Below are 10,429 nucleotides of genomic sequence, written 5' to 3' on the forward strand. Positions count from 1 at the left end.
CAAGTAAAAGTTCCATCTCCTCATATTACATACATGATCACTGAGGCCTGATGTGGTAAAGTGAGTCATCAAGATCACCCCGATGCTTAATGGAAGAGCATGCCCTATGGCTTTTCTATTCAGTGTTCTGTATCCTGTTATGAGCTGCTGTGGTGTTAACGAATACCAACTAAGTTCATGTGTGATATGAACGTGACATTTTAAATGGTAAGTTAACAGTTTCCCCCACATAAATGATGTACACACAAAGGTAAAGATTTAGAAAGAGTAAATCAAGAGAAAAGAATAGAAATATTAATACAACTCATGTCAGAAATGCATAAACAGGCTAATTTGTCTAAATATTATCAGAGTTCATTCCATTCACCATGTTAATGATGTGTAGAAATACCCAAATGCATCAAAATTTAATTCTGGCAAATGAGAGGGGCCAGCTTGATAGAAGGGAAAATCTGATTTCTAAAATATAATTAAAATTAATGGAGCTTTATTACTTACAGGTAAACAGAGTAGTCATCAAGTAAAGTGTTTTATTTTTTATTGCACCAAATCTACTCAAATCAGAATAGTTACAAAGTAGTGATTTATTCCATACATAGTAAAAAAAATTTTTTTTAATTCTCTTTCATATGTTAAATACTTCTCTGGATTTTTTAACACTACTGATTTGCTTTGAAAATTGTCTTTATTAATAATCATAAGATAAGCACCTCAAAAACTTCTATTTTAATTTTTGAATTATATTTTTAATTTAGTTTATTATATTTTTAATAAACTTGTATTGAACTATAACGTACAAAAAGAAAGTAGCTGCCCACCTCAGTGAGTTTTCACAAAGTGAACACACTCAGGTGAACACAACCCAAGTCAAGAAATAATTATTAGCACCCATGAAACCTACCTCTTATCTCTTCTTAGTCACTAGTTCCTCTCTCCCCATTAATATGTGAGCACTTTCCTGACTCCATAGATTAATTTTGCCTACTTTGGACCTTTGGATATGTGTACTTTTTTTTTTTTTTTTGGCTTTGTGAGATTCATCCATGATACTGCACATGCAAATAGTTCATTCACTTTCTTTATCTTAGGGTTTTCCATTAAATGATTACACCATGATGCACTGTTACCTTTACTTTTGATGGACATTTGGATTGTCTCCTGTCTTGGGCTATTGTGAATACTACTGTTTTGAATGGTCTTGAACATGTCTTTTGGTGCAGTTGTGTACCAATTTTTGTTGCATATATCGTCAGGAATGTGATTGCTAAATCAAATTGTATGAGTATGTTCAGCTTTGGTAGATACCCAAAGTTGTACCAATTTATACTCCCACCTGTACCCACCTGTAGTGTATGAGTCTAGTTAGCACATGTGTATGTTGTCAAATTTTATGTTTCAGTAATTCTAGTGGGTGTGTAATAGTACAGCATTGTACTTGAAATTTCCACTTCCCTGATTACTACAAGTCGAGAAACATTTGTATGTTCATCTGCTACTTGGGCATCCTTATTTTAAAAGGACTCATTCATGTCTCCTTCTCATTTTAACATAAGCTGCTAGGTCTATATCTTTTTGATTTATAGGAATTCTTTTTGTATTATAAAGATTCTTTTAAAAAAAGATTTTTGGGGGCACCTGGGTAGCTCAGTTGGTTGAGTGTCAGACTTCGGCTGAGGGTTCTCAATAGTTTGTGAGTTTGAGCCCCACATCGGGCTCTGTGATGAAACCTCACTCAGCGCCTGGAGCCTGCTTCAGATTCTGTGTCTGCCTCTCTCTCTCTGCCCCTCCCCCACTCCTTCACGCTTGCTCTCTCAAAACATTTTTTAAAGATTTTTTATGTATTCTATATTCTTTATATATTACATATTATAGACTTGAGATCTTTGTCACTTAGGTATATTGCAAGCATTTTCTCCTGGTGTGTGTCTGAACTTTTTGTTTTCCTAATGTCTTTTTTTAAGTTTGTTGAGAGAGAGAGAGAGAGAGAGAGAGAGAGAGACAGAGCAGGGGAGAGGGGCAGAGAGAGGAGGGTAAGAAAGAATCTCAAGCAGGATCCGTGCTGTTAATATGGAGCCCAACACAGGGCTCCATTCCATGAACCGTGAGATCATGAGCTGAGCTGAAGCAATTGAGCCACCGAGGCATCCCCTCCTAATATCTTTTCATTAATGGAGTATCTTAATTTTAATCTAGTACAGATTATTAATCTACTTTATGGTTAGTGCTTTATGTATCCATTTAAGACAGCTTTGCAGTGACTGAAGACATATTCTAAAATTTATTTTATCTTTCACAGTTAAATTTGCATTGTATGTGTTTAATTGAACCCACATCACAGTTATTATAAGATGATCCCTCTGATCTTCATTTGTACATTTCTGATTACTCAGGTGTCCATATATGTGTATGTCTGCTATTTACTTCCTCTTATGTTCTATTTTTTTTTTCTAGGCTATCAGTGGGAAAATACCACACTCCCTTAATTATTGAAACTTCATTACAGGTCTGGATAGCAAGGGGAGTAATTCCTTTAACTTGTTTGAACCCCTGAGGATTTTTGTGGTTTTTCTCCGACCTTTACATTTCCATAAGAAGTACAGAATGTTTATTAATTTCCACAAATAGATTTCCACTGACGATAGGTCTATAATGGAAATTCTGTTGAGTATAGATCATTTTGAAGGGGAAATTGACATCTTTCAGTATTTAGTGTCCCACTTGATAAATGTGGTGTATTCTTTCATTTATTTAGATCTTACTTATCTTCTCTTAGTAATAGAGTGTTTTTTGTGCAGAGGTCTTGAATATATTTGATTCCTATTTTATTATCCTATTATAAGCAGTATTGGTTTAAAACAGTGTTTTAACTCATCATTTAAATAAAATACAGATAAATAGAAGTGATCATATCTTATATCTTACAGCTTGGGGAAGTTTTACAAACCGGACACACCTGTGTAGCTAGCACCCAAGCCAAGGATTAGAACTTTACCAGTTCAAAAGGCCTCATTGTTCTTTGAGCAACTAGAGCCCTACGTACCTCCTGTATCTTGAACTTTACCAGCAGAGATAAGTTTTGCTATGAAAGTAGAATCCTATAATATGTACTCTTCTTGATGGTTATTTTGCCCAGTAATGGTGTTAATGAGTCATGCATATGAACACACGTAATTGTAGATCATTTGTGCTGTTATGTAGTATTTGTCATGAAATACACTACAATATAACTATCCATTTTTCTGTTGATACATGTTTAGTAGTTTTTAGGTTGTGTATGTGTTTTTAATGTTAGCCAATCTGGTTGACCTGGAGTAGTATTTCATTTTGGGTTAAATTTCCATTTCTTTAGTAATGATATTGTTTTTCATGTGCTTATTTGCTATATACTTCTATAAATACCTTTGCAAATTGAAGTCCTCTGTCAGCTTTTTTTTCTTGAATTGTAGGAGTGTAGAATGCTTTATACATTCTGGCTAAAATTCTGTTTGCTATGTGCTTTGTGAATATTTTGTTTCAGTGTATGGCTTATATGTTTTCTTTTTTTTTTAAGATTTTATTTTAGTTGTGAGAGAGAGAGCAAGCATGAGCAAGGCAAGCGGGGAGGGAGGGAGAAGGAGAGAGAATGAATGAATGAATGAATGAATGAATGAATGAATATATCTCAAGCAGGCTCCACACCCAGCATGGGGTTTGATGCAGGACTCAATCTCCTGACTGTGAGATCATGACCTGAGCAGAAATCAAGAATCAGTCACTTAACTCACTGAGCCATCCAGGTGCCTCTATTTTCTTACTTCTTGTGATAAAGAGAAGTCTTTTAAAAATTATTAATTTATCAATTTCTTCTGTTAGAACTTCTTCTAGAAATTATATTTGTTAGCCTATAAGTTAAGTATGTGATCAATAGTGAATTTGGTGTATATTATATAAGGTAGAACAAAGCTTTATGATATTTTTTCCAGTATATATATGTGTGTATATTCTTGGTTACTCTAGGGTCATTGGTTAAAACTGTATCTTTTCCCTATTTAATTGTTTTGGTGCTTTTGTCCAAAATCATTACACCATGTAGAACATCTTGAAAATCTACAGAATAGGAAACAAAACTAATAAATGAGTTCAATAGAGTTTCACAATGAGTCAATATACAAAAATTTTGTTTCTGTAGACTGAACAACTAAAAAATAGAATTTATAAAAATATTTTCAATAACACCCAGAAATATAAAATACTTAGGATTAATTTTAATACAAGATGTGAAATGCCCCTGTATGAATAACCTTAATACCTATATAGAATAGGATTCTTTTGTATAGTAATAATATATTACTTGAAAAAATTATATATGTACTGCGTTCATGGATTAGAAAACTCATTGTTAACATACAAAATGTCTTTAAATTGATCTGTAGGTTTAGTACAATCTCAATCAAAATCCAGTGGGTGCTTTTATAAAAATTGAAAAAGTTAATTTAAATTTTATGTGGAAATTCAAACACTATAAGTTTTTAAATTCCACTTTCTAATTATTGTGCTATATAAAAATAGAAATTATTTTTTAATAATCTTATATTCAGGACATAAATTATAGTTTACACTAACAAACATACTTTATACTAATGATTTAGCTACATATTCTTTTGGATTTTCTAAATAATCTCATTATTTTGCATAGCAAGTATTTGATTTTTTTCCTTTCCAATTATTATGCTTTTTCTTTTTTTGGTTAGTACTAAGATCTCCAGCATAATACTGACTAGATACAGTGCTAACAGGCATTGTTATTTTATCCCTGTGTCAGAAGAAAATCTTTTATCGCTTTTGCACTAAATATACTTGTTCCAAAAACAAACTTTTATCCAATTAAGGATGTGTCCTTCTGTTTCTGAGCTGCCAGAGGTTTTTGTTTTGGTCTTATATCTTTTTTCTATTAAGAAACTGTGTAATTATTCTTTTAAGATACTGGCTAATATTGATTTTTCAAAGTTAAACCAACGTGACATTCTTCTAAGAAATTCAGCATATTCTTTATCTTTTTTGTCTATTTCTGGATTTGATGTGTTCATGCATTGTTTAGGGTTTTTTTGGTGTACATTGACGTTGTTGCATTTCATTTTCATTTCTTGTGAAGCCTTTATTATGTTTTGGTTTGTTGGTTTGGTCATGTTGGTCATAAAATTAGTTCAAGAATGTTCTCTTTTCCCCCTCTTTTGTGAAACACTTGGTTTGAGATGCATGTTATTTATTCTTAAATGTATGATGTAATTTACTGGTTGAAGTTACATGATGCAGAGATTTTATTTGTGGGAAAATAGGAAGTTTTTATTCAGTCTGGTGAGGAATACTCAGGTTTTCTACTTCGGGATTCGCTTGCAGTAAGTTTTGCTTTATAGGTAAACCATGTGCATGTCCTATCATTTGTAAATGTACTGATGGAAAATTTTCATAATGACCTCTTGTTTTTTAAATATCTTCTTTCCTTCTTACATCTTTGAGCCTTCCATTGGCATCATTTTTATTGTGCCCTGCCCCACCAAACCCTTGGCACTTGTATCTTTACGTGAGAATCTTTGTGATGAGTTGTGTTTTATTTGTTCGAAAGTGTTTTTATCATAATTTTGGAAGATTGTTTTACTGGAAACAGAAATATAAATTAACTGTCATTTATTTCAGTGCTTTGGTTTTTTCATTCCATTGTTTTCTGGTTTCCTTCATCTTTTTGGGGAAGTCTGCTTTTGGTCTTATTTTTACTCCTTTGAAAATAAATTACACTTTACCCCTCTGGACACATTTTAGATTTTCTTTTTCACTGTTGGTTTCTTGCACTTGAATTACAATTATTCTTGATAAGGTTTTCTTTGAATCTATCCTGCTGGATGTTCATCTTTCTTCTTTAATCTGGGACTTGAAGACTTTTTATCAGATTAGGAAAATTCTCAAGTATTCTCTTTTCCAGTACCACATCTTATCCAGTCCTCTGTACCGTTCTCCGAGCCACAAAATCCTAGGCTCAACTCCTTTCTGGATATTAGGTCTACAGATGCTCACTGCCTTGATGGCTTTCTGCTGCCATTAAATAGATGTGGGTGTTCTGTAAAATATTTTATCTATATTTTCTAGTTGTTGTCACTGTAAGAGTTCATCTGAATGAACCTATTTCTCACTGCTACAATTCACAAATCTATGATATTAAACTTAATAAAGAATCAAAATCAATGAGATTATTAAGGTAAAATGGTAAATGGAAGACAATAATCAGTTTTTTCATCTGTTAAAAAGATCTCAGGTGGCACCTGGGTGACTCAGTCAGTTAAGCATGCAACTTTGGCTCAGGTTGTGACCTCGTGGTTCATGAATTTGAGCCCCATGTTGGGCTGTGTGCTGATAACTCAGAGCCTAGAGCCTGTTTCAGATTGTGTGTCTCCCTCTCTCTCTGCCCCTCAACTGCTTGCTTGCTTGCTTGCTTGCTCTCTCTCTCTCTCTCTCTCAAAAAAAATAAACATTTAAAAATTTTTAAAAAATCTGAGTATTTGTATTGTAATATTTTTATAGGATACATTAATTTCTGTATGTTCTGCAATATATTACATATTGTACTAAAACCTATAGTTTTTTTCTTTTTTAATTTTTAAATGTTTATTTTTGAGAGAGAGTGAGAGCGAGCAGGGAAGGTGCAGAGAGAGAAAGGGAGACACTGAATCTAAAGCAGGCTCCAGGCTCTGAGCTGTCAGCTCAGAGCCAGATGTGGGGCTTGAACTCAAGAACCACGAGATCACGACCCGAGCCAAAGTCGGACACTTAGCCTACTGAGCCACCCAGGTGCCCCAAAACCTGTAGTTTTAATATAACCTTTTATTGTCTTCTTGTAGGACACTTGTGCTCCTCTAATTTCTCCCTAGTGTTTTCACAGATAAATGTTGCAGTCCACGCCTAGGAACTAATGAGAAAAAAATCCTCCCTCACTTGCCTCCCTAATAGAATTATGTTCCTTTGTTTCTAAACTAACCAGAGAGTATCATCAAAATACATAGACTCTAAAACCACAGTTTATCATACAGTCCTAAGATGGGATATGCTATGTGATTATTTTTTCAAAATTTGTTGACTGTTACAGAAGTGATAACTAAACTTGGCATGGACTCTTACTGTGTTTTTACTTCAAATGTGTTATGAATCTCCATCTTTGGACTGATATGCACCTGACACTTGGAATGGGCATATCTGGGGTGTATAACAATGGAATTAAACCATTAATAATAGGGTTGCTAATAGATTAGATGGAAAAAGCCAGATTTTATACAGGGAGGGTATAGGATGGAGAACCAAATTTTAGTAGCTGTTTATTGATTCTTAGGCCCAAACCCTGAACTTAGGATTGAGTCCTAGGAAGAGTGCTGAACTGTATTCAGAAGTAGTGGCATCAGAGGCTATGATCTCCCCAGCCGGGTTGTAGGAAGCAAAGGGCATTTCAGTATATCTCACTACTAAGGGTTTGGAACATGCAAGGGGTATATAGCAGCAGGTTCCACACTGATATGCAAGGTTCTTTTATGTGTACATATGGGTATGAGTTGTGTTTTCAAATGTAGTATGTTGTTTGTGTAAAACATACTGATGGTAGATGGCAATCAGAATATCAGGTGAGAATTTGGAACTCAAACTGTCATTTTCTCTATTGCTAACACTTTTTAGGTAAGAATTCTCTGACCCAAATTAATAAAAAATAATAATCTCTGCCGTCAGTTAACTCACCAGCCACTTCTAATCATGGCAAGTTGAGAACACTTGTGAAGATTTTTATATCATACAAAGAATAATAATCAACATTACTTTCCTATTCTGGGCAGTAATCGTATTTGGAAGCTGACAGTTATACAATCAAGAAGTTAAGGGAATAAGAGGTAGAGCATAGTGAATATAGTCAATGATACTGTAATAGCATTTGTTGTATGGTGACAGGTGGTGTCTTCATTTCTGGTGAGCGTAACAGTATAGAGATGTCGTATCACTGTTATATACCTGAAACTAATGTAACGTTATGTGTAAACTATTCTCAAATAGAAAACAAGCCTGTTAAGGAACACTAAAAATCTGCAATTCATGGCTATATATCAACCACTACCCTCTTACAGGATGAATACAAAGCAAACGCAGCCCTGTAGTTACGGGAATCCGTGTTTGTGGGTTGTGATAGTTATTAGTGACAGCATCACAGATGGAGTGAAAAGGTGATTTGGCTCAAACGATCTTGGTGAATGAAAGTACCAACAAAGTGTTCAGAAAGCTGCATTAGATGCCTCAACCCTGGCTCCAGTGAATTAAAGATGGTGATATTAAAGTATGGCAGCATCAGTTGTTTCCCAAAATGTGATAGAAAAAGAAATGCTGCATTTCTTAATATGTTATTTTATAAAATAGGTGATTTTCACTATACTTCTGCATTACCGTATTAATAAGTTCAATATAGAAATGGGGCATTTGAATATATCAAATCAATTCCTAAGAAGTCCTGAACTGTGAGATCATGACCTGATCGGACATCAGACGCAGAATCGGACGCGTAACCAACTAAGCCCCCCAGGCGCCCCAATGAAATACAAAAATTAAAAAAAAAAAAGATTAGTTGGAAACTGAATTCGTTCCTTTATTTATTATCCAGTTACTAATTCACTTGACACTTAGGTGCTGAACACTTGTGATGCTCCAGAGACTCTGGTTCTCTAGAACTTGATTTTGCTTGGATTATTCTTACTGGGTCACAGTAGTCTTCACTGCCTTGATGGCTGTCTAATGCCTTCAACTACATAATTATTCATTATCTGTTTGGTTTAGGACATAATTTGTAGTTTTTAGCAGGAGATTAACTTTGACCCATAATAAACAACAGGAAGTACTCACTTTGAAGGTACTGCAAGAGGTAAAAATGACTATGTGGTTTCAAATCATGCAAAATGATCTTTATAATCAGTGGGGGAAATTGTGATTTTTTTGTGTGACATTTGAAAATTCTTTCAAAATATTACAACTCTCTAATTTTCGGCTAATGTACAGGTAAATAAAATAATAAAACTAATGTTTATATACTACCTTGTAATTTAAAAGAAACACTGATAAAGTGTTCGATTTCATTTTAGACAGCCTATCAAGAGTAGTATGAATAGTGCTTGCTTTCTTCTTACCATGTAACTTAGAATACAATAGAACCTTGTCAATGCTTTGGTGAATTATCATATCGTTTTCAAAGATCGGATCAACTTCTAATATTTTGTTACTTGTTCACTGTCATGAAATATATCCAGAGTTCCTTTCTTGGGAACATTCTGTTGCTAGCATCACTTCCTCGAGTACAGCTTCATCCTTTTTGTTACAGCCACTTCCTTAAATTATATCACTAAGATCACTTTCCCCAAGTTCCTGTGCCTTCATATTTAGCTGGAGTTCCTTGAATGATGGGGGTGTTAGCATTGTCATGATCAGCGATTTTATTTTTAATCTACTTTTGTACTCTTGGAATTTGACTTCTTGTTGCACTTATATTTTGTTGTCCACTTTCCTATTTGGGTTATCCATTTTTGAGTGATGTCACATGGGTTTATCATGGGGCAGCACAACCGTACCTTCTGCTGTCTATGTGTGAACTGAATAATAGACACCCCCTGACCAATCGCTGGCTGACTTTGAAAGAAAGCACTTGATTTGTCGCTGATTGAGATCAAAGATTGTTGCGTACAGAATGATCTGTGAACTGAAGAGCTAGAGTCTTTGTACCTGAAGCAATTTCTCCTAGTTACTAAACTGTGGTAATCAAAATGTGAATCAAATTGTCCAGGACTGTTAATATTTAACTAAGTTGGGATAACTGAAATGTGTGCTTGTAGGACCATGTAGAGGGGAAGCTGTACGTATTAGCATCCTCTACTTGTGGAAAGTTCTTACCGTGCATGAAAAACGTAGGCTGGTGGAGTCACCATGAAGAGGGGCTTTTCTCAGGATCAGGCATTTCACCAGAGGACAAGTTCAGTTGGTTAAGTCTTCTGGCCTGCCAGCATCTCAGTATTTCTAGGTCCTCTTTGCATAATGAGGGGTTCCTTTATTCAGCTAACATTTAATGAGGCACAGAATTTAGAGTGCAGTATTGGCCACATGACATATAGAACAAATCAGACACTTCACAGTCCATAAATGTGAAATGACTTGTGAGCGTTAATGGAACCGAGAGATTTCACCTGACTGACCATGGAACAGGCCTGAAAAGGAAGGGAGCCAGATGGAAGATGGCAGGTAAAGTGAGCCAGGGATGTTGCAGTGACTGGAACTGTGCGTTGAGAGAGAGAATGGTGCTGCTGGACACCAGCTGTGGTGCCACTGTATGTGCCAACTGGAATTGCTAGTGTTTTATCGTTTTCATCTGGTTCATTCATTACGTTTA

Source organism: Lynx rufus, unplaced genomic scaffold, assembly GCF_022079265.1.
Source record: "Lynx rufus isolate CCGP_SWC_20201006 ecotype Redwood Valley unplaced genomic scaffold, mLynRuf1.p SCAF_14, whole genome shotgun sequence".
NCBI lineage: Eukaryota > Metazoa > Chordata > Mammalia > Carnivora > Felidae > Lynx > Lynx rufus.